Source organism: Eschscholzia californica, unplaced genomic scaffold (assembly GCF_041429995.1).
Source record: "Eschscholzia californica isolate CP2 unplaced genomic scaffold, dmEscCali1.0.p SCAF_2, whole genome shotgun sequence".
NCBI lineage: Eukaryota > Viridiplantae > Streptophyta > Magnoliopsida > Ranunculales > Papaveraceae > Eschscholzia > Eschscholzia californica.
In genome coordinates, this window is record NW_028238309.1 from 32,531,993 (window position 1) to 32,558,213 (window position 26,221).

The window sequence follows — 26,221 nt, forward strand, 5'->3', positions numbered from 1 at the left end:
CCACCTAGAAGAAAGGAACGTGAAGAAGCAAGGCCCCCTTAGAGAGCCCAACCAGAGTAGGCGAGGGAGGCTCGATTTCTCCGCATTCACTCGTCTAACAAAGAGTAGGGAGGAAATTTTAGAAATCCTCATCTAGAAGGAGAAAGTACAGTTACCCAAGCCTAATGATGACAAGGAAGAATTCGGTCCACGGGACATGACGGCCTGATGCGCTTTCCACCGAGGGTGTGGTTAGAGAACTGAAAACCTCGATAGAGGAGCTCTTAAGGAAAGGAGAGCTCGATAGGTACATCAAGAAGGACCAACGACCCTACGACTACAAGAAAAAGCAGCAACCCTCTGAATACAGAAATAAAAGGCCCGCTAATAAAGGAAGAGTGGGGTCAGGTCTGGACACCAACACTCACTCTACGTCCGCTAAAAAGGCAACTAAGGAGCTAGAGGAGCCTCGGGGAATAATAGGCAATATTAGCACCATTTCTGGAGGACCAACTCTTAGCAAAAACACCAAAGGTGAACAACGCCGATATGCCAACACCGCTAAAACACCGCCGACCCTATTCATTAAGCCTAGAGTGGAAGCACCATCAATAATCTTCACGGACGATAATCTGATAGGGGTAATCACCCTCCATACCGACCCATTGATAATAACATCAGTGGTGGCTAACTGGAACATTGGGCGCATTTTTGTCGACACAGGTGATGATGCATATAATGTCCAAACATTGACCAACATCTGAAGAGTCAAGATCAAACCTGAAGTCCATTGGGTTAACCCGGCTTAAGGCAACAGGTCAGCTGAACCCTTGACCATCCGGCACATACTCCCCTAACTAGGAGGTCGGCTAGAGGAAACAACCCTTGTACCGCCCTTGGCATGAACAGATCAGCCCTGGGGTTTCTAAAGGAATGAGGGGGGTCCACGTAGGTTCGGTCGATGTCTTACGCCCTGAACTGGGAAGGAAAAAGTGCACTGGCAACCTACCGACTTAATCCTAGAATATCTACAAAGATCTCAGTCGGTTACAAATCTCTATGTGTTTAAGCAAGTTTGGACTTCATGCGTCTAAGGGAGGAAACGTCTCCCAAAAGATCTATCACATCGGCAGGATATCGATGAAAGATCCTTGAACTTAGGAACTTTCATTTATCCTGGATACGAGATAAACACAAAGGAAAAACTTCCCTCCACGGCAATCACCGCCGCCTCTAAAGCCTATAAGAGGCTCCCAAATCGTCCTTAAAAAGACACACTCTGTGAACCCTAAAAGGTCACAAGAAACTCTGTTTCCCCATAACTCGCCCCTAAAAGAATTGATCAATATTCATTCTTTTACTACAAAGAGCACCCTGACTGTCTTGAGAGTCAGAGCGGTTTTCGAACCCTTTGCAGGTTTTCCCCCCTCTGGGAATAGACGAACAGGAACAGGAGTAAGGAGCAAGGAACAGGAGCAAGAAGCAGGAGCAAGGAGCAGAAGCAAGGAGCGAGGGGAAGGAGTAAAGAAACAAAGAACCAGAGCTGGAGCAGGAACACTCTGCGGAATCTAACTTAACATAACAGAATATTCGACCATAGCGGAGGCTATCATGCATCAACTCCCTGTTTCATGCTGATATAACGGAAAACCATTTTTTGACATCAGCAACAGGATGTTCAACCGAAGTCATGAGCATGACATGCTTCCAAAAACTCGGTGTAAGTCTTCAATACCTCAATCCTTATAAGTCTCGTTTGACAGGATTCAGTGACAACAAAGTCGAGACTGACGGGATCGCGTCGTTACCTATCTCGATTGGAGACGGAGTGACGAAGAAAGCCATGATGCTGAATTTTCCATAGTCGACAAGCTATATGCTTACAATATCATCTTAGGAAGAACCCCCCTAAGAGAATCTATGGCCATTGTCTCAATGAACCACCTGATGATGAAATTCTCGGTCCCGGGAAAGAGTCTGGTGGGAACAGTCTGGGGAGACCAAGAGACGTCCCGAGAGTGCTATCTAATTTCGACCAGGAGCTGCCGAAAAGAGATAGTCGCCCCAATCATAGCTGAAGAGGAAGGAGTCTTTTGCGACGACTCCACGAGAAACATGCAAGAATACGATAGAGATCGTCCAGGTACAACGAATAACTTTTACAACTAGTTCTTTTCAATTTCTTTACTATAATAAAGCCAATAGGCTGCAGTATAGCGCTACGAGCCGCAGTATTTTATTAATAAATAATACTTTTTTCAAACAAGTATTATACAAAGGAAAAGTCATGGAAATATTAGTCGTACTCCAACTGACGAAACAACACTGGTAGCGAAAGCAACGACCAGGGGGCCTAAGAAAGAGTCCTAGTGAAACTTACTTTGCTTCGGCAAAACGGATATCTCAGGTAGCGAAAGCAACGACCAGGGGCCCTAAAAAGGAGTCCGAGTTAAACTTACTTTGCTTCGGCAAAACGGATAGCCCTGGTAGCGAAAGCAACGACCCGGGGCCCTAAGGAGGAGTCATAGTTAAATTTTCTTTGCTTCGGCAAAACGGATAGCCCTGGTAGCGAAAGCAACGACCAGGGGCCCTAAGGAAGAGTCGTAGTTAAACTTACTTTGGTTCAGCAAAATGGATAGCCTTGGTAGCGAATGCAACAACCCTGGCCCTAAGGAAGAGTCCAAGTTAAAGTTACTTTGCTTCGGCAAAACGGATAGCCCTGGTAGCGAAAGCAACGACCCGGGGCCCTAAGGAGGAGTCCTAGTTAAATTTTCTTTGCTTCGGCAAAACGGATAGCCCTGGTAGCGAAAGCAACGACCAGGGGCCCTAAGGAAGAGTCGTAGTTAAACTTACTTTGGTTCAGCAAAATGGATAGCCTTGGTAGCGAATGCAACAACCAGGGCCCTAAGGAAGAGTCCAAGTTAAAGTTACTTTGCTTCGGCGAAACAGATAGCCCTGGTAGAGAAAGCATTGACCAGGGGTCCTAAAGAGAAGTCCTAGTTAAACTTACTTTGCTTCGGCGAAACGGATAGCCCAGGTAGTGATGTGACGTGAAAATGCCACATTTAGGTCACTTAACTTCGATGAGTTAGTCCCTTTTGAGTATTATAAATAATATTTTATGTACTTTTCTTGTTAGGTATCATATTTGGAGATAAACATGTAAATCGGAATAAAGGGAGCGAATTGTCACTATCATTTCATGTGCACAAAACGAGAGAAAAAAATTTCAAGCAAATCAAATGACAAGAGGAGTCAGTGACGAGTCCGACGGTGAAAACGGAAGTCGAATCGGAGTTCGGCGGAGAAATTATAGAAGATGGAAGCAAAAGTCGTCTCTTGAAATTAGATTTGTAGAGATCAAGTATGGAGGCACCCTCCTTGTTTCTGAAGCAAAGCCCAAGTCCAAATCAAGCCCACAAAAGAAAATAAGAAGAACAAGATAAAGAGAAATTTATGAGCACCCTCTCTTTGGTCCAAGTCAAAATGGTGTAAGACTTAGTCAAGTTTGACTAAGTCTAGGGTTGTGTATACACAAGTGAGAAAAAGGGGTCAAAGGGAGGAATCAACTATTCATCATCTTCTTCCTTAGCTAAAGAGAGAGAGAAAAAGGCTAAGGTTCTTGAGGGTTCTTCATCAACAAGCTTCTAGAGCTAGAGAGAGAGAAAGAGAAGAGAAGGAACCGGCCAAGCTAGGCCGGCGGCCAACACTAAGGCCGGCCAAAGCTTGGCCGGAAAAATCGAGGGACAACCAAGGAGGCTGCATACCAGCTCGGGACTTCAAGAAGACACGCTCGGGACGGCCATTGATAGCTCGGAACAACAGCTCCAGCTCGGATTACACGCACAGCAGCAACAGCTTGGAACGGCCGGACAGCAGCTCGGGAGTTCTTTGAGCAGCTCGGGTTACCACCTTCAAGCACTGGAGGGCTGCTCGGGATTTCTCTTTGGCCGGCACATAGGTGACTCGGGATGCACCAGCAACTCAGATGCATACGGGATGCACTAGGGACGCGCGAATCTGGGCGGATCTTCATGAATTTTGGCCGGATTTCGTCATATCTTGGCCGGACTTTTCAAGAACTTTCCGGCCATCATTTTGGTTGAAAACCATAGGGTTTTTACTTCCCATGCAATGGTCTTTCTTTCCATTGTGTTTGATTTGATTTTGGGTTGGAAATGTTTAAAGGGAGAAAGCTTGGTGAAGCTTTAATGGTGGTTGGTTATAAACTAAGAACATGATGATGATTACTATGGGGAACCCTGATTTTTGCTACAGGGAGTTCGGCTGCACCTTAACTACTCAAATTTTCCGACGAACCTAGCCTTGAACCACATTGGAAAAGGGGGATATCTCATCATCTTCTTTTCATTTATTACTTATTCACCATGTTAGCTAAATCAAGTGTGTCGTTAATGAGATGAAATGTGATGAATTTGTGATTATCTATGTGATGATTTAATGTTTTGACAATAAATTGGTGTTTTCTTATTTTGATTACTTGTTTCAATCGTTTTTCATGTGTCTTATCAAGTACTTCGCATAGATAATCGATTAGGCAAAGTGATCGATATCGATCGTAGTCTAGATCCAAATTTCATGTGTCTTGTCATGCACTTCACATAGTTAGGCGGCTAGACGACATTTTCGATGATTCGGTTTTAATCATTTAGGAAGTTTGTTTGACTAAGTATTATCTTCGGACATACGTAGTGCTTTTGAACATCCACCGTAGGAATCGAGACTAAGTTTGTATCAATACATTCGATTAGACCGTAAATAGTTGTAGGTTCACCACAGCGGATTTCCGGACCTCGACACTTCTCTCACTTATTTGTTGCCTCCCTACTTTTGTTCCTTCAACTCCTCTCTCGAATCTCTCTCGCCTGTTTACATTGATAATTATTTTACTCGTTTTCTTCTTTTGTTACTTATTCGATTATAAAACTCCTCATTTACCTTTGTTTCCCTTTTCGTCTTAGTCTAAGTTAGCTAGTAATACTTAAACCTACGAATAAGACCCTTCGATATCTAAACTACCTTCCTATCCTTGGGTCGATCCTGGCTTTGCCGGATTACTACTTGATACCTCCGTTTGGGTGTGCAACCTTTTCGGGTGCATCACGTAGCGAAAGCAACGACAAGGGGGCCTAAGGAGGAGTCCTAATTAAACTTACTTTGCTGAGGCAAAACGGATAGCTCTGGTAGCGAAAACAACGACCAGGGGCCCTAAGGAGGAGTCCTAGTTAAACTTACTTTGTTGAGGCAATACGGATAGCCCTGGTAGCGAAAGCAACGACCAGGGGAACCAAGGATGAGTCCTCGTTAAACTTACTTTGCTGAGGCAAAACAAATAGCCCTGGTAGCGAAGGCCACGACCAGGGGCCCTAAGGAGAAGTCCTAGTTAAACAAGTCGTGTCTAACCCGACGAAACAGCCTTGGTAGCGAAAGCAACGTCCAAGAGCCCTAAGGAAGAGTCCTAGTTAAACTTACTTTGCTTCGGCGAAACGGATAGCCCTGGTAGCGAAAGCATTGACCATGGGCCCTAAGGAGAAGTCCTAGTTAAACTTACTTTGCTTCGGCGAAACGGATAGCCCTGGTAGCGAAAGCATTGACCATGGGCCCTAAAGAGAAGTCCTAGTTAAACTTACGTTGCTTCGGCGAAACGGATAGCCCTGGTAGCGAAACCAATGATCAGTGGGGCCTAAGGAGAAGTCCTAGTTAAACTTACTTTGCTGAGGTAAAACGGATAACCTTAGTAGCGAAAGCAATAACCAGGGGCTCTAAGGAGGAGTCCTAGTTAAACTTACTTTGCTGAGGAAAAACGGATAGCCCTGGTATCGAAGGCCACGACTAGGGGCCCTAAGGAGAAGTCCTAGTTAAACTAGTCGTGTCTAAGCCGACGAAACAACCCTGGTAGCGAAAGCAACGACCACGAGCCCTAGGGAGTAGTCCTTGTTAAAATAGTCGTGCTCAAGCCGATGAAACACCCTTGGTAGCGAAAGTAAAGACCAGGGGCCCTAAGGAGAAGTCCTACCTAAACTAGTCGAGCTCAAGTCGACGAAATAACCCTGATAGCGAAAGCAACGACCAGGGGCCAGGGGGAAACCCTAGTTAAACTTCGAAGCTGTCAAAAATCTATCATAAAGGGCTAATCTAAGTTTTATTTTGTAGAAGGAGTTAGTAAACTAGGGCATGATAGAATAGGTCTAACTTTCCTTGTTACCTTGCAGAGACGGTCATATGGAGCATGCGTAGTAAGTTAGGAAAGTTTCATTAGTAAGCCCAGAATTACACTAACGATAATATGTTATGTTTGCCCAATGTTTTCATGCGCTTGCAGGAAAGGAAGGAAGGAACAACAAATTAACGAAAGATAGAGATCAACCAACAGAAATATAAGTTTCCATTCACAGCAAAAAGAAGAAACAAAAGATAAGTAACTTAAAATCATGACCACTACATGTTAGAAGAAGAGGGAGAAATAGAAGGAGGAGTAGTTGGAGGATCAATCACGTTAACCGAGGCTTTACTAAAAACGGCCAGCAGTCGATCACCGCCTGGACGACGAACCAGAAAACCTACCGATGAAAATAACACCGGTAGAGAATTATCCGTAACCCTCGTCAACGAGTAGACCAGTGGGTAAAGAGGAGTAGCAGAAAGCAGAGCAATAAGATTATCTTCGTCAAGCAAGTCATGGGGACGAAGTGTGTTGCTAAAACCCTCGCCTTCAACCTCTGCGAAAAGATGTTCAATGGTAGCATCATCATCATTGAGGGTTATGAAGAAGGCAATCCAGACATTACCACCAGGACCCACAAACCGTCAGGCGAGCCATAGTGAAAGACAAAGCTTCTCTCTTCCTCTCACGAGCAATTTATAAAGCCAGACAATGAAAAGACGGAACAACCAAACGCCAACGAGGCAGTAAATTTAAGAGGAAAGTCGGTAAAACTCCACGAAGGGAGGATTAATAGTTATAAAACACCAAACGATAAAAGGAGATCAACGACAATTTTATTCATCATCAGACAAATCTACTACGGAAGAAATTGCAATTACAAGACATCAAGAAAAGTGTGACCATTCAGGTCTATTACAGAAGAAATTGCGGAAAAGAAAAGGAATAGGTCAGCAAACCTCGACAAGTTTCAACTAAAGAGAAAGGGGGAAACAGAACAAAAAATGGAAAATGGAGGAACCCAAACCGCAGGGGACGACTTAAAAAAGCAAGCAAAATCGCCCGAGGCCGAAGAAGACCTTCAAAGAGAAGAGCCCCGGAAGAAGACAACCCTAGGAAAGAATTCTCCACCACCCAAATCGTCCAACTTTGGGTGGCAGACCCCCAATCGGCATCTGGATCACCCATATCCTGTGGATCAGAGGCAATTTGGCACCCTGGGTAGCCGTCCCCGCTGTTGGAAACCGCACTTTTAGCCGTCACCATCATCGGAAAAACATCTAACAAAAAGATACCAAGTATGAACTCTAACAGGGACCACATCTTCAATTTCCTGAGCCGAAATAGGAGCAAAGAAAATATTGAAAAAATAATTGAAGGAAAAAATATTAGAGAAAAAGTGAAGTGTTGAAGAAAACTAAAACGCCAATGGAGGCAATTTATAGTAGAAGAAGTAGATTAAGAAGTCCTCGCAACAGATAAAGAGAAAATTAAATGAAAGGAAGAAAAAAGTAGCCTCGGTAACGCATCAAGTAATAATGTCTAGGTGTCAAAGCGCGACTCAAGACTGACCAAGTCAGAGGGAATTAATGAGACCCTACAGAGCTCGCTCATGTCTTCAGTCGCGAAACGCCACGTGCCCACCTATGACAATAAAAGGTATCGTGAGTAGTTACCCAAAAGATCAACGCCGAAAACGCGTGATCAGAAGATCGGATCCATGACGTCACGGATGGAAGAGGGAATCAATCTCTACAGGCAGAAAACGAAACGTGTCACGTAGACAATGATACGTGTGCACAAACTCAACGAACCACTGCCCCATTGGCCCCTGCTAAGAAAACCTTGACAAACGACACGTTTCCAGCGCAGTTACGGAAGAAAAACTTCATCAACAGTTCGTCCAGGATCAGCTCCGAATGCAGAGCCTAGAAAGACCCAAGAAAATGACTGAGCTTCAAGAAACAACTCTGGTCCAAATATACCCCTTGTCTTTAGTGTCATTTAAGATACATAGCGACCAGAACCGAGAGTTACTTCTACTCCTCAGTCTCTCTACTTTCGACTAAGGAGTGGTGGGACTCATGATGATGCATAAATTCTCCAGACGTTGACTGACATCAAGGAGTCAAACACGGACCTGAAGTCCAACAGGTCAACCCGGCTTAAGGTAAACAGAACGGCTAAACCCCTAACACTTCGCTACCTACACCCCTAACTGGGAGGCCAGCTCGAAGTAACTGCCCTGTTTCGCCCCCGGCACAAAAGATCTCCTTTGAGATCTCCAAAGAAATGAGGGATGTCCAGGCAAGCTAGGCCACTGCCTCACACCCTAACCTGGGAGGGCAGGAATGCGCTGCATGCTTACCGACTCAATCCCGAAATCTCCCTACAGATCTGAGTCGGCCACAGATCTTGAGTGTTTAAGCAAATTTGGCCTTCAAGAGTCCCACGGAGGAAACATCTCCCAGAAGATCTATCACCTCGGCAGGATATCTACGAAGGATCCTTGAACTTAGGAACTTCTATTTATCCTAGATACGAGATGACTACAAAGGAAATCCCTAACCACGAATAGTGGGAAACCTCCTTAACGGTGGATCATCATCGCCCAAACTCGACCATCTACTCATAGTCGGTCTACCTAAGCCTATAAAAGGCCCCCCATCGTCCTCTACAGGCTACAAGCTTCACCCACTCGACTCACTGACACACCATGGTTTCTCCAACCAGAGAGACCCCCCCATTACTATAGAGTTTCCATAACTCTCCCCCAAAATGATCAATTAATATTCGTTCTTTTACTACAAAGAGTAACCTATCTGTCTTGAGCATCAGAGCGGTTTTCGAACCCTTTGCAGGTTTTTTCCCCAGGAACTGAGGAGTAGGAACAAGGAACTAGAGCTGAAGGAGGAGCAGGAGCAGGAATTCAGAGCCGTACTCAATCTAACAGAATATTTAACCTTAACGGACGTTGTCGGGCATCAAGTCCCTTTGTTTCATGATGATATAATGGAAGGCTATTTTTTGGCATCAACATCACCCTTCGTAGATGCCATTGCTTTAGTTGAGATGCCCAGGAAGTTCACCTTCCCAAATATGAAGATGTACGATGGTACGTCTGACCCAGCTGGCCATATTGCTTCTTATAAGCAACATATGTTTACTGCTGCTATATCGAGAGACCTAAGAGAGGCCTGCATATGTAAGAGCTTTGGATCTAGCCTCGTTGGCCCAGCCTTACAGTGGTATATTAATCTTCCTAAAAACTATATTTCATCTCTCGCACAACTACCTGACACCTTTGTTGACAGACTAACCTCTTAGAGAGTACGTGGGAAGATTCAACAAGGAGAAGGTGTCAATCCCATACTGCAACACCGAGACAGTTGTGGATGCCTTTAGGAAGGGGCTCCTTTATAATAGAGAGTTGTACAAAGAACTGACCAAGTTCAACAGTACGACCCTCGACGATGTACTGTGCAGAGCTTGGTTAGAGATAAGGTGGGAAGAAAACAAGACCCACTGATGGGCCTAAAAGGTTACCCTAAAAAGGTCTCCACCCGCAAGTATACGGGCGTCAAGTAGTAAAACTCTGTAAGACCGAGGTCGATCCTCTGAGACTAAGTGAGGATGAATGAAAGTCTCTCACAAACTCACTCTATCCCTCTCTACTCAATAACAAAGCAGAAGCTCCCTCTCTCTCTTGTATATGTTCTGTTCCAGTTCTTCTTCTCTCTATAAAGTTTATCGTTAATGCTCAGAGACGAGAACCAGGAAAAATATCCCAGTTGAGCTCCATGTTCGGCCAAAAGGAAGCTCCCCGTCACTGTTCTTTGTTTCCATTATATATAGAGGTAGAAGAAGAAGAAAGTAATTGTCGGTCCCCTTTGAAATCTCTATGTTTCCAGCTTTCTGTTCTAGTAAAGATTTCCAAATCTCTCCTCTACATTTCAATCTTCTCTATAATTAGTAGCAAGATAAAGAGATGATTTTCTCCATCAATACCTCTCTACTGTTTCCATTTTCCCAGAGCAGATAGAGATGAGAGAGAGATAAAGAAATAGAATGTTTACCCAAAATTTAAGCGCCAATAGAGAGAAAGTTTTGGTTTCAAGATCCTGTCTCCCCCTTAATTACTTTCTCTCTCTACTGTAAATCTCTTCATGAATCTTTCACAATCTCTGTTTCAGCTATTTCATGATTTCTGTTCCACCAAGAAGATCCTAGAAAATATGTACCTTTCCCTAAGATCTCCATCCAACCGAGCTCTGTCTCACTCATTACACTATATGCAATCGAAATCTACTTCTCTTTTTATTATAACTCGAATCAAATCATCCCAATCATCTCCATCTTTCTATCTTCAGCTCTCTCTCTGTAGATTTCTCTTGGTTTGATTATATAGAATTTATCCATTTCTCTCACTAGAATTCTCCATCCAAATCCTATTTCTTTACCGTATATTATCCAGTCGATCCCTTTCCTTCTCTATGGATTTCCATTTTTGTATGGGAAACAAAAAGAAAGAATGGGGGCTTCCGATTAATTTGGGAAATCACCCAATCTCGGTTTCTCATTTGAAAATTGACCAGCAATCACCGTCCAACAGTTGGTGATTTGACGTTGTCCAACTAAAGAGCATGATATGGCGTGACGCGGGATAAAGAACAACAGTGGAACGCGCAAACACAAGTCGTTTGATAGTACGGGTTGTAACCGTGTCTAAATAGGATCATCGGATCTGGGTCCGGACCATAGTACTGTGTATTGAATCACATGAATCAGAGCCTGGATTGGATCCCGACAGTGTCCCTCTCGTGCCCACCATTGTAACGAAATTTTGATACTAACGATCCTGATCTGCGCCACATGTCACTAAAAGATCCATGTTGACTTGGTTTTGACGTGAACTTTGACCTGTCTCATCCGGACATCGATTTGGCTTCTGTTTTCGTCGTTGGGTTCGTATTGGACACTAGTTTTCATCGGAGTATCAACTTTGACCAAAATTACAAGACTACCCTCATCGCCAGATGACCTAAACGCCCTTAGTATGTCTTTCTCTCGATTTTATCTATTTTTCCTATGAACTCTGTAAAAGACACCTGAGTAAAAGAAAGAGACAATTCACCTGAGTAACTGCTCGAAATAGACTAACTAGTCCAAATTAAGAGATCCAGATGGGACATTTTCATGTCTCATCACCCACAAAAATAAGGGATACTCGTGTGACGGTCAAATGAGGGACCGTCGATCCAGGAGACCTGACCGAAGGCCAGAACACAGAAGCAACATCGACCCTTACTCACCAAGGCGCCCAAATCTGAGGGAGAACAAAAAACCTCTAGATCCTTCATCCAGACAACCTAATGAGAGGATCTCTGCGCTTCCCAGGGCAAGACTCCCAAAGTACAACCTTTATCTAGAACCGAGGGAGGTCATAGCCGTGATGAAGGGTATGGACAACACAGTGAGGTAGCCCGGTAAGATCAAAACTCCAAGCGATAAAAGGGACAACTCCAAGTGGTGTGAGTTTCATTCAGATGACGGACATAGCACTGGAGATTGTATAAGGCTGGAAGTGGCGGAGCTCTTGAAAAGAGGACACCTCACGAACCTGCTGACAAACAAAGGAAAGAAGACGCTAGCGCTTAGGGATGAACAACCGTAGGAGCTAGAGCAGCCAATCCCTACAAGGGTATGCTTGATGATCACTTGAAGTTCGGAAGTAAGCGGAGTCAGCTTATGAGACATGAAAATGTCCCATCTAAATCTCTTAATTCGGGTTAGTTAGTCCAGTTCGAGCGGTTACTCTGATAATTTGTTTGATTTTCTTTCTCAGGTGCCTTTTACAAAGTTTGGCGAAAAAAAATAGTTAAGATCGAGAGAAAGACACACATGAGGGGCATTATGTTCATTGGTTGATTCTGGTATTTCGACCAACATTGATGATCAGGTGAAAAGTAGAGTTCAAGACGAGTCCGTGGTGAAAACAAAGGTCCAATCGGAGTTCGGATGATAAACTTATAGGTAGTCAAAGTTGGAGTCAAAGGCATTGACCAACAGTTATTAGACGACATGTGGCGCAAAGGTAATGGTAGAACGTGGTGCGTCTGGATATTTTCGGGCTGTCTTCGGTCATTCTGGTGGGCGCACAGACTATTTTCGGGGATCCAACACGGGATTTTAAAGAATTTGCGCTACAGTGCGCTGGAAGAAAGATACTTCGATGCTCCCGCGAGGATCCAGTGGCTGGTTTCAATAGCTCAACACGTGGCGTCATCTTTTGAGCTTGTTTCATCTTGTTTCGCTGGTCCGTGACACAACAAAACAGTCCCTCTTGACAGCTCACACGGTCATCTGTTATGGCTTTACCCGGTTGGTCATTTATTCCCAAGTTTTAAGGGAAATGTTATTCTTCCTCTTTCTTTGACCTTCTTCTATTAAAACAGAAAATACCGTAGAGAGAGAGAACGAAAATGGAAGTAAAGAAGATTAGAGATATTGAAAAAGACCGTGAGAAGGAAAGAGGGATATTCAGTGAGGAGATTTGTTATCTACAAAAGGGAAAGATTTTGCTGGGGATGTTGATTTAAAGAAAGGAAGATTGCTGGATTCGGTTTTGGGAAGGACAGAGAGAACTTCTCGATTGGGATTCGATTATGTTAATTTTACAGATATGAAATCAGAGGCAAGATATTAACTACAAGGAGGGATTTGATTGAGATTTATTTGGGAGAGAGAGTGGAGACTGGTCGGATAAATCTAGAGAGAGAGGGAAGATATTTTCTGTCTCTAGAAATTTAAACAGAGAGAGACAACCACTGATATGGGAATTTTCGGTTTTTCTTCCTCTACCTCTATAAAACAGGGAGCTCGTCATCAGGACATCTTATCTCATCTTTGGGCAGTAAAACAGGGAGCTTTCTCCTTGAATCATTTCTTCCTCTCAGAGCTTCATTGAACATTTAGAAAGAGAGAGATAGAGTTTGCTTTTCATCTTCTTTTCTGTATTTCTCTATGTTGTTCTTTTTGTGAGAGAAAGTTAACAAATAGAATAGAGAGAAAGAGTGACTTGTAGTGAGAGAAAGAGTAAAAACAGAGAGCTATAAGTTTTCAGGTTGAACAGAAATCAAAACAAAATTATCTCATTGATTTATTCATCTTTTTCTTTTCTTCTGATTCTCTTTATCTTTGTGAGAGAAATAAAGAAACAGAGAGTTAGAAAGAGAGAAAACAAACAGTGGAGAGAGAAAAGTCAGTTGAGGAAGGCGAGAAAACTGGTGGGAAAATTATTTTCCCACAGAGAAATTATTTCCTAGAAGACGAGAAAACCGATTTCCTTAGGGGCGCGTTTGACTGCAACAGAGAAAATCAGCAAGAAAAGTTAAATCTTTTTTCCTCTTTTCTCTTAATTCTTCATACTTATTAGTTTAATTTCATGAATAGCTAACTCTCTCAATCTAGGGTTGATGATGAAACCATATTCGAGCTTTTAGAAACACAAGTTATTTGGTAAATTCTTTGAATGTGATGTAATGTTTAAATTGTTTTAATTTGTCAAGTCGATTATCTTTTCACTATCTATGCTTATTTTAGGTTTGATGTATCGTGCTTAGGTCAAATCCTTTGATGGTACATATTATTGATTAATAGATAGTAGTTTAGAAATCCATTTTTTAAATAAGACAATTACAATTTCATGAGTTAAAAACCGATTTTATCGAAAACATCTCCCGGAATTAGGATAGTTCATTATCCGAAATTCTGAGTTATAAAACGAGAGAGTTAGTCAGTTGATTTCATGTGCTTAAAAGTGAGTTATTCGGTGGATTCCAAAAACCCTAGGTCATCTCCCCCCATTTGAGTTCATCTTTATCATTTGTTTTAGTATTTTATTCCAAAAATTCAATTTTAAAAAGAAAAATCGTCATACTTCCAAGTCTTAGAATAGGTTTGACTAGTCTCTGCGGATCGACCCGGTCTTACCGGAATTATTACTTGACGCCCGTATACTTGCGGGTGTAGACCTATTTAGGAAACTTTTTAGGCCCATCATCAGCCACTCAGCAGCCAAAAGGAGCGCAAAGATAGCTCACAACCTTGCAACACACTCAACCGAAGCTCCACTACTAGCTTGTACTGATCAGATCACCAGCTTCGTAGACAACGAAGTCACGAGGTTCGTCAACCCTCACCATGACGCTCTCGTCCTATCTCTTAAGAACTTCTAATGTTTTGGTAATAAGAATTTTAATCGATAATGGGTCGTCCACTAATGTACTGTTCCTACATGCTTTACAAGATATGGGCTTGGACGAGACAAGCATATGTCGTCGATCGACCGTGCTCACTGGCTTTAGTGGTGAGCAGAAGCAAACTTTGGGAGAAGTAACTCTGTCTGTCTATGTTGGAGGCCTCAACTTGTCGACCACCAGGTAATATTGTTCCCTACACCTTGGGGAGTCAGGAGATTAAATGAGACCAAAGGGCCTCCCGTAATTTTTATAAAATACAATCAAATCTCTTAAAACCTCTTAAAGCAACTACAGACCAAGCAGTCACATGGTGCTGACACCGACCAACCTAGCGTAGAAGACGTAGATGAAGTACAAATTCAACCAGACTACCCAGATCATAAAGTGCAAATAGGTCTAATTTGAGTCCTGCTCGCAGAAGAGAGTTGATAGACTTCCCGACCACTCAGCATGATTGCTTCACACGGTCACACACCGACATGACAAGCATAGACCCATCAATTATAACACACAGACTACAAGTCAACCGAGACCACCCGCCTGTTCGGCAGAAGAGGCGAAGGTTTGCGCCTGAACGAAACAAAGTAGTAAACGAAGAAGTGAATAAACTGCTAGACATAGGGTCTGTCAGGGCGGTTCATTACCCCGACTGGTTAGCTAATGTTGTCATAGTAAAGAAGAAAAATTGGAAATGGAGGTTGTGCATTGACTTCACTGACCTGAACAAGGCATGCCCGAAAGATTCATTTCCCCTGCCCCACATAGATATGCTAGTAGATGCGACTGCTAGCCATGAACTTCTCAGTTTCATGGATGCCTTCTCGGGGTACAATCAAATCCTTATGCACCCCGAAGACTAAGAAAAGACCTCTTTCATAACAGAGAGAGGCATATTTTGTTATAAGGTTATGCCATTCGGACAAAAGAATCCAAGAGCTTACTTACCAAAGATTAGTGAACAAAATGTTTCCCAACATGCTCGGTGACACGATAGAGGTGTACATAGATGACATGTTCGTTGGAAGCTGCATAACACATCAACCATTTGCAGTATGCTTTCGAGGTCCTAAAAAGGTAAAACATGAAATTAAATCCAAATAAGTGTTCATTTGGCGTATCTTCAGGGAAGTTCCTAGGATATGTATTCACATAAAAAGGGATCGAGGCAAATCCAGACCTGACACAATCAGTAATAAATATCCCCTCTCCCAAGTGTGTGAAAGACGTGCAAAAGTTAGCAAGAAACTCAAAGACTTCAATTGGACACCAACATATGAGGATGCACTGTTGGATTTTGTACGTATCTAATACATACTAATCATCTAACTAGTGTTGTAAGCGGAATCTCAAACATCATATGTTTAACACTAATTAACCAGGATCATATGCATGAACTAATAATGAATTAGAAACTAAAAGAAGAATACCTGGATTCGCTTTCCCACGAATTAGATTCAGTTAACTTTATCCCAAAGAAGATGAGAGCTCCAATTGTCGTTCCTCTACTTGAGACACTCGAGTAAATAACTTGATATCCCTTCTTTGTTGTCCGCTAGAACTCCATTGAAGGTTGAGAAGAAGAACTATTCTTCTTTTGACTCCATAGATAGATTGAGAGCTTTTTCACTAAAACCCTCTCTCTCCATTAGCAGTATATTGTGAGAGAGATGAATTTTTCTCCAGAGAAAAATCCAACAACCTTTTCTGTTCTCTATGACCCTTATATAGAGAAAACCTAATCGGAATCCTATTCCCATAAGATATCATAAGAGTCTCAGAAAAAGTAAACTAGTCAGAACTTTCTGACCCGAAACCCTAATGGGTTTCTTCAAGTGGTTGGCCGGCCATATTAGGCCACTATGGGCTTGATATTCCCGGCCCATTACTATCATATGGCCGGTTAGGGGCAGCCCTTAAGCGGGTATCATCCGGGCACCCACCCAGTGGGTTTTGCACTTTTCAGTTTCCTCTTTCGAGCCCGATTCTTTCTATCTTTTGGCACTATCAGATTGGATCATATCCATCTATAGGCAAGCTCCCATGAGTCAACTCTCTCCGATCAAACTACCACTCTTTGGTGTAACCCGTTATAGGATCCGATCTATGTTAGCAGCGGATTACATAAATAATCTGACGATAGTAAGCGGCTTCTAGCTAAGCATTACGATCCCTAATTGGACCGGACAGATGATCTTCCAGATAAAACCATCGTCATCGTAACTGACAAATTGTATGCATTGCCACCTCCTTCAGAAGGACATATCCTTCAGAAGGACATCTCCTCCAGACCGAAGGACTATATCCTTCAGTCTCCCACTTGTACTTAGAACAAGTGCAATGATGGATTCCCATGTCACTTCGCATCTCATCCGAAACGTCATATCTTTTCAGTCTTTCTTTATCTAGAGAACAACTGAAAAGCTAATGATTAACTATTAACCCATTAGAGTATGGCCATACATTTTTCAGTTGCTTCTCCTTAAGTGGCCCGGAGATACTAATCCTAACCTTGTTAGGTAGACATAATCTAGTCTTGTACTCCCACTTAACTTCATGTCTATCGTGTCATTCCCGGTAATCCGCTTTTCTAACCTCTTTTTACGGCCCGGCGTTTGGCGGTACCACAGTTTGACACTCCTTACATAAGATGAGTGGAGCACTCATGTTTAAGAAATCTCTCCAATCTTGCCTATGAGACTTCATGACGTATTTCAATACTCATTGAAGAACTCTCATGTTGGGTTATCCAGTGAATATTCCCAATCATACACCCATGTAATTGACTCGAATTCCCAATTCGCATAGCCCATGAAACTACGCTATCAGTCAATCTCCCATGCTAGTCTTCTTAAGTCATTGTTGTCCATGCAATGACCTGGACTAGGGAATTAATAATGAATCTATTCCAAATTCACTTAGTAGGGTTTCATTTACCAGATCACGTATTTGATAATCCTACTTGGAATGCTTCACTATTTTTAGAATGTCGGTTAAATACTAAACCACGATTTAACGTCGAAATAATTAAATTATTTCAGGTAATAAGAGTTTGTAAATCTTGAGCCTTCCCGTGTAACTCCTTACACCCTCAAGTTTACCAGTCTAAGCCTTTCAGGAAAGTTTAATGCCTATGACCCTGGAATCACTTCCATATTTAGTCTTAGGTGACAGTTTAGTTGGTAGATCAAATCTATGTGGATTTTGCTGGTTATCATCCCGTCTAACTACTTTCTTTTATTTGTAAAGTTTACAACAGTCTTCGCCTGGAACTCTTCCAGCTTACTGCTCTTCCAAGTAAAGAGTGTCATCTTATTCTGGAAGTTTGCAAGATATGACTTTTCAACCGTTTCATTATTCTGCGTAAAATTCTTCTCAAGAACTTTATGCGGTCCCAGATCAGCTTATCTAGATTTGATTAATGACAACCATAAGTACTCCAAGTATTATGACACGTCAAGGTGAACGATATCATGTCTAACATGACCGATCGTATGCTTTCAGCATAACCATCTATTCTCATGCATGCTTGCTCATCAGAATATCTCGAATTTTGAATCTTGCCAAGCTATGTTCCCTGAGGCATGGGTAGAATTATTCTTCTTGAGTATTTATTAGACCTTCCAAGACTTTTCTTGAAAGAGTCTTATCATCTTCTCGATCTATTCCTATAGATTTTTGATGCCGAAAAGCGTATCACCTTTGTGTGTGGTCCTTTTAATTGAGCCAGTTCTAAACTATTTTTAACATCCTTATGTTGATCTCAACTTATAGTATGTCATCTACATACCGGACCAAAGAAAACTAGGTCACTCCTACTAACCTTCTTGAACTTTCTTAATTCAAGATTTATCTTCATTCTCAAAGAAACCAACTTTTGATTACTTTGCAGAATCGAAGATTCCTACTCCTACTTGCATGCTTAAATCCTTCAAAGGATTTCTAAAGCTTGCAACTATAACTTAGCTTTCAAGAGAGTCAACTCTCCTTCTGAATGTGTCATGTATACATTCTTTTTACTTAGTGATTGATCATTATGGTCTTAAGCATCGTGACTTGAGAGATGGTATTTTATGGTCTAAACCAAGAACTATTTGACCTTCTTTTCTAGTCTAACTCTCCATCCTTGTCCGCTTTTCAAACTCTTTAAAAAACCTATTTTTACTTTACGAGAACTATTCCTTTAAGAAAATAGATCAAGTTCCAAACTTGAGTTCAGACGTGGATTCCATTCTGATCTTATGACTCCAAGCCATATTCGAAGTGATTCCGTCATAGCTTTTGTGTAGGTAGCTCATCTCTTCTTCAGTAGGATTTAGTCCTCTAAGACAGATCTATGCGCCTTCAAGGCCTACGAGGGGTTTGAACAACTTTGAGGCGCTCTCAACTCCTAGAGGGCTCTCCCGCAAATCTAATTCGACTTATGCGGAAGGATCTCCGAGACTACGATCTCTACCTCTATTTCCATATCTATCGGCTAAATAAGATATGAACTGCAATTTCTGACATTCGTATAGAACCGTTGGCTTGTAATACCATTGTCAGTTTGTTGCTCTTATCAAATTTCTTTGATATCTTAAATTTCTCCCTCTTGTCTTATTGGAAATAACCATTACTTGAAGGAAGACACATCACGAGCAACAAACGCTTTGTTCTCTGATGGTTTGTGGACGAATCCCCAGTATTTCTTTATCGCATAAAGAAATATTCTGTTTGATATGACAACTTGGTTTCCCGGTAACCATTTACGTTAGTTTCATATCTTTAGACCTCGAGAAAAGACCTCTTTGGAACCCTTCCAAACCCATACTCTTATGGTGTCTTTTTAGCTATCGACGGAATGTGGTTTGGTAGGAAGAACGACCTTGTTGGGAATATATCCCCTAGAGTGTTCGGAAGATTGGCATACCCATCATTAATCGACTCATGTCTAACATGTTTGATTACTCCCACTGGATTCATCACCCATATGATGTGTTTAGAGCAAGATGAGAAACTATTTCTCAACCTCTTGATGGTAGTCAAATTTCTAACTTAAATATTCATCATCTAGATCCAATTGAATGACTTACATTTTTTTCAAGTGGATTCTGGTTAACTCTAGTTAGTGTATTAATAGTTTTACATACATCCGTATGTATGAAGACTATTAGTTCACTAAGCATAGCTTCCTTTCGAAAAGGTGACTTTGTCAAATAGTCCTTTTGAACAAAATTCACATGTGTCGTATGATTCAAAATCATTAAACTTAGAAGTCCATACCATTGGATCTTCCTCATGTGTCTTATGTCAATCAGACGCAATGACAAAACCAGAGTTGACCGGTTTGAATCCTTTGATCATAGCCTATAGTATCATTGTTAACGTTTCAGCTCTCTTAGAACCGACTTTGTAAATTTAGCACTGATTTAAAACATTAGATGTTTCTAGAAGAACATAATAACACTTATTAAGTTCTAGCTAGAGTAGTGCCTAAGAGAAGACTTTGATCCAATTCAGCATCCTTAGCAATTACTTGCTTCTGCTCCCTCTTGGATCTTTTCTCCTTTTAGTCAAGTATGTAAATCCCATATAGGAAATCTACTAAACTTGCTAGATTAACTTTGTTAACAAGATGTAAGAACCGAAATTCTCAATTCCGTTTCTTTGTCTTCCAAGTACTTAGGGTAGTTTCTTGTAATGGCATAGCTATTGCTTTTAAAGCTCTGACACTTTGTCCCTATGAATTGTAAGAACTCTTATATTCCTTTGGTTGCTGAATCAGAAGAACTTGTTTCTTAGATTCAAACGTTCCTCAATGTTATTTTCAGTTGTCTTTACTAACTGAGGTAACATCGAATATTAGGAATGGGATGTTCTCGGACGTTTTATTTGTTTCGAATTCGAGAGCGTTTCTCAGATTCTAATCCAATCAAAAAAATAAGTTTCGGTTAAGTCCTTCTCAAGGGATAAATGAAGATTGGAAAACTATTTTCTAATAGTCATATATACTCTACATTAAAAGAAAAGGCAAAATCCTAAAACTTATTGTCATAGCAAAAACATAGTTTTTGCCACATTATTCACTGAACCGTCCTCGGTTGAATAATGCGATTCCAATACCCCATTTCTTTGAGGTTAAGCGTACTAGGGCACTGTCCTTAACCCCATCGTCCTGGGTGAGTAACTCTTTACTGATCATACTCCTATGACTCTTGGTTGATGAATAACACATTTATGTGTTCAATCTATCATTTGCCTCAAAATCCAAAACCCTTTTGCTGACTCGTTGAGAATAACCAGTTAGACATGTAGACCTCTTCATAGATCTACTCGTACTGTCCCGAGGTAAACGATGGCACCCTGCGGAGGCAGACCCACCATCGATGAATAAGGGCTCAGCAGGTGTCTTATTCTGGGTAGGCTTTTCTCAAAATTCTTTTTGGGGACTTTTACGTAATTTATCAAGTTTGCGTTACTGTGAACTCTATCTTAACCATTCATGACTTATTACGTAAAGTTTATGTGAGTTTCCGTAAGGAATTACTTAGTTCCTATTATAGCCCCTAAAAGATCTAATCTTTTAGGTTACCTCTTGTTCGTCTATGGTTCGTTTGGATTTACATCCTTGAACCTCCATTGATTAATCCCACTTGAACCATGATCTCATCGTTCAGTTCACCAGTGGATTCTACGACCCTATACTCTAAGTATTATTCGGGCACATACTCACTTGTGCTTAGAAACAAGAGTCGTCCACTTAACTAAAGGAAATACTACACTACGCATTCACATATACATACAAAATATATGACAATCATAAATAAAGTATGTGACCTAGCTTCGTTTCTAGGTTTTGCTATTTGTGGGAAATTATGACACATCTATGTCTAACATGCTACTAAGTCAATTCTCATAAAATAGGAACTAATGGCACGTTATGATTCTTCCTTAATGATTTCTAAAATCGATTCAAGGAAAAACTCTGTTTGAGCCCTCACATGGCCCGGGTCGATTTCGGAAAGTTTTGGGTAAAATCAGAAGAAGAAAAGTTAAGACTTCCCATTCGGATTAAGGCCCGAGTCAAACTCAAAAGACCCAAGTCAAACTCTAAAGACCCAAGTCAAACTTGGTCAACATGCCCTTGACTAGCCCGGGTTGCCCCGTGACAAGTCTAGGACTTAGCCCAAGCACTGGCCGGACCGGACCGGCACGTTCCAAACGTGTCGGACCCGGACGCGTCTTGGCCCTAGGCCAGACGCGTCCTGGACGCATCTCAGTGTTCCAGACGCGTCCTGGACGCGTCTAACCGAGTTGTAGCCTTCTCGAACAGGAAGTCCGAGAAGCTAGGACGCACTAGACACGTCTGGGAGTATAGACGAGGTCTCGGTCCTAGATCGAGACTTTCGTATCCTAGATCATCTCGGACTCCAAGTCCGAGATGACTTAGGTATGCCCAGCAGGTCTGGTCAGGTAAAGTTGGTCGCGTCTTAGACGCGACCAGATATGCTCGGACGTGGATCCAACGGGATCCTTATCCGAGACGACGCGACTGGCCAGTTTGGATGACAACCTACATGGAGCATGTCAGGGAAATCCAAAGACACATCGAGGAGGTAAAATATGAGCAGGTACCCAGAAGTGAAAACGGACATGCAGATATTTTGGGAAACCTTTGCTCGTCCATTCAGACTAAGGTAGCACAAGATATACCTCTGGTCCTGCTCCAGTGGCTAGCCGTTTGGAAAACCCCACAGCCAGAAGTAGTAGCTACACATACCACTGACACCTGGATGACTCCTGTCATACAGTACCTGACCAATGACGAGCTTCCCTCAGACAAGAACGTAGCAAGGAAACTAAAGGCAATAATGACACGATTTTGCATAATTGAAGGTCAATTACTCAGGAGGTCTTACTCAGGCCCTTACCTCAAATTCATCACTCCAAAAGAAGGTAAGTATATTTTAAAAGAATTACACGATGAGAATGCGGCAACCACTCTCGTGGCCGCAGCTTAGCCAATAGGGCTCTGGTTGTCAGGTATTACTAGCCAACCATGAGGGCTGATTCAATCGGTCATGCCAAACGATGTGACAAATGCCAACGGTTCGCCCAAACTTGTCACCTCCCTCCAGAGAAATTAAATTCCATACTGTAAAGAAGATAAAATACTCCCATCATGTAATGAGTAAATCTAGAATTACCTCTCGCTTAAAAGGAGGACATCTTCCAAGACCTGTAGTGGCATTTGCAGCAGCAAAAACTATATCAACTAGTACACCAACCATTAGCAATACTGTTACACAAACCGTAAGCATTGTCCAAAATGTAGATGTAAACAAAGCATTGACTACACATATCAACTGTAAGGCTCTAAAGAAGATACCTAGCAAACTCTTCCAGAATGCAGGATGTGCAAATTAGCAGTATTTTACTACATCGGAAACAAGCGACCCGAAATGAATATGACAGAACCTTTAAAATCTAACCAGTTCCCTTTAGAACTTCCTTCCATTGGTCTCATTTGGACTATATTATTTATTTTTGGTAAAAGAGAGAGCCTTAACTCATATACTGCAAATGACTATTTACTAGTAAATAATGTTTGACACAAACGCAAGCAAATACGAAAAAACAACCATTTGTCATTTTTTAATTAAGGCAACAGAATCGAGCTGGAGCAAGGTAAGGAAGATGCTTAGTTGAAAATGCTTAAGCACTAAAAAAAAACTACCAGAAAACTCTAAAGACTCAAAAGATCGATGTGAGTTGGTCTCACCCTAGTGCTTGCTTTCAAACATAAAATTGAAGTCAGCTCATTTATATGCTACAATAGAGAACATATAACCATGTTAACAAATCTAAGATGAATAGAGAACATAGGAAACAAAAAGATAAAATGTTTATCTCTTACCCGTATTGATAACAAAGACTTTGGGGGCGTAGAACCTTGAAGATGAGACTCCCACACCATCTGTCCCTCCGGAAGATTCCACGCTCTTAAAACGCTACCTCCTGATGAAAGGGTAACAACATCTAAAAGTAGTAAAGCAATCGTCAGGTTTCTGGTTCTTCGAAATGCAAGAGTGCATCTGTGATTGCTATTTATACATAGATTACAACAAGTAATAGAGCTTAAAGTAAAACTGATAATTATGTAAACTCGATATTGAATTCGAAAGAACTATATCTATGCACTTTCCTACTAAAAATGGTCACTTATACTTTGCCGACAATGATTAACAAAGAGAACGAGAACAATAAGATAATAGAAAGAGAAAATGACTATTTGAGTTCAAAATATTATCATAATAACAAAAAAAACCATCATGTGTTTCTATTAACTAAAAGTTGTCATAATAATATTGGGCTTGATACATAAGGTTTCAAATAATATGAGTAATTATCAATCAGGTCATTTTCTATTATTTTATTTCCCAAAATACCCACAACCTTAAAACTCTATTTCTTTAAAAAAATCAACTATTTTAGGGTTTATTCTTCTTCTCCTTCCGCACTTCATCATTTTGGCGGGAAGAAAGATGAGTTCGTCGGCGGTCGAACCAGATTTCTCTGATCTGGTTTGTCAACTTGACAACGTTCAAGGCATGGTCGATGCACTCTCTTCCGTTCGATGAAAACATCATCAGGTTTTCCTTTTCCCTCTTTAGAGTTTCTATTTCTCTTCTCATTACACAATATCTAGGGTTTCTTCTTATTACTTCGAATTGTGTACTAAATTTTCATGAAATTTCTAAGATACTGTTCTTGAATTATCTGAACATGGTAACGTTTTGATTGTTTAATATTCCGGTTGTATTCAAGCTAAAGTTTATTTGAAACGTGAGGTATTGAATTGATTTTACAATTTTTATTTTCTTTCTTAATCCAGTTTCTAATTCCAACTTAATTTGATTTGTAAAATTTTAAAGAATCAAAGTTGACTTGTTTGGTTGTAGTTGTTCCTTAGTTATGACTACAGAGCTGAAGGAAGACCTAGGTTTGGAATTAGTTTAGGTCTTCTTATTGATTCTTTGAATACATTTTCTGTACCTGGACTTTCAAACACTGTTGAAATTCGGTACCCGGGTCTTGATATGCAGCTTCTTCTTAAGTAAGTTCTTCATTTTCTACATTATTAGTAAAAACCTCTATTTAAATTTGTCTTGGGGTGGTCTTGGACATTTCGCTCACCCGAAAGGGTAGCTTAAGTAGTGATGTCTGTTGCCCACTTTTGAAGTGACAACCGGCCCTTGCTGCCACCAACTTGAGACTATTCGAACAATCTCTGTTGTTACGTATTAGTTTTAGCTCAAAGCGTTGATCTTTGAAAGGTGTTTGTTGCACGGATATGTTAGACTTATGGATTATGAGTTAGTGACTTTATGTGCTTGAGCTTGCAGCTCATTTGGTTTATATGATATGAAGTCTCAACATCTCTCAAGGGTTAGTAGCATAACAGGAAACACAGTGATTTAATTAGGCGACTATGACATTTATTCTATCAAACGACCTGCTTTCGTGAAGTTTAAATATATGTTAACTGCTTCATGTATGGGTACACCTAAATGCATCAACCTGTTTATGTTGTCTACATCGAAAAAATATTTATACCCATAAAAATGCAGGTCAGTTGATTCACCGGGTGCTTGTATGTATGCGGAGATGAGGACGAGGATCCCAGAAACCATTTCATGGGACTACAAATTTTAAACCCGCAGGAAGCACTCCATTAAGTTTTACTGCCAAGGTATCTCTTTTTCATTTTCTTCTTTCTAAGCACTTTCTGCTTTTGATATATGGACTGTTAAATTCTAAACTTACTGTAATGAATTCTTAGTCTGCAGCTTTAAAGGAAGCTATAGATGATCTTGAATGGCCAGGTGCAAGTATTCAAATAATTCTAATACCAGCCCTACCTTCTATTACCTTTAGAGCTGAAGCCATGGTGACTTACAGGTAAGTTTTCCCTTATCGAGTTGAAGAATTCATTTTATCACCGTTTGTTGAAGCATCTTTTTGTTTCTTGACAGATAGACTTCATGTATTATGCAAACAGATAGACTTCATCTATAAACAAATTCATTGTGATAATGTATGCCTTTGTTGCTTCCTACAAGGTTGTGTTCGACAATGAAACTTCAGACCCTTGATCATGGGCAATAAAAAAAAATCACAAACCCAAACTGAGTATGAACATTAACTTCATATCCAACCTGTTTTCATGATCCTTTCTTTTTTTAGTGTATTAATTTTCTTTTCCTGTTTTCCATTTCTTGGTTGTTGTTTGTATCTCCAGTCTTGTGCCAATATGTTTTTTTTTAGATGTAGATGCATCCCATTCTAAGCACCAAGAACCATGGACTATGCAACGTATCATCCTCGCACTTATCAAAAATAAAAGCAGTCAAGAACAAATAAGAGACTATCTTGTTTTTCATTTAAAGTTTAGTCAATAGAAGAGGTCAGATTTCATGATTGTTATTAGTGTTAGAAGTGACCAACTCAAAACCAAAGAGAGGAACATTGCCACCTATAATTGGATCGGTAGTTGCAGGAGGTGGTGTACATCTGATCTGCACTGATGATGGACCAAATGTGTCGAATTGTGGAAAAGTAACGTTAGCAGGATCCCGTTGATTCACCGAAGGAGGGGGTGGTGATGGTAGCGACTATGGCGGTATACTACTAATCCCGATGGATGATGAATCAAATGGAACTAAATAGGCCAAATGTAACTATTATTTTGTGTTGGCATATAAGTATTTTTCAGTGACGATGGCTTCATGAATTTTATATGATGAATGATGAAATCAAT

The 26,221-nt window shown here is 41.1% G+C and overlaps 1 protein-coding gene across 1 annotated transcript in view; it reads left to right on the plus strand.

Moving 5' to 3' along the window:
- Positions 1-3,638: 3,638 nt before the first annotated feature.
- The window catches only part of LOC147557441 (uncharacterized), a 108,529-nt gene continuing 85,946 nt past the window's right edge, over positions 3,639-26,221 (plus strand). Inside the window, exon 1 of the mRNA XM_086658293.1 lies at positions 3,639-3,865. The gene's annotated coding sequence lies outside the window, so the exon portion shown is untranslated. The remainder of the gene's footprint in view (positions 3,866-26,221) is intronic.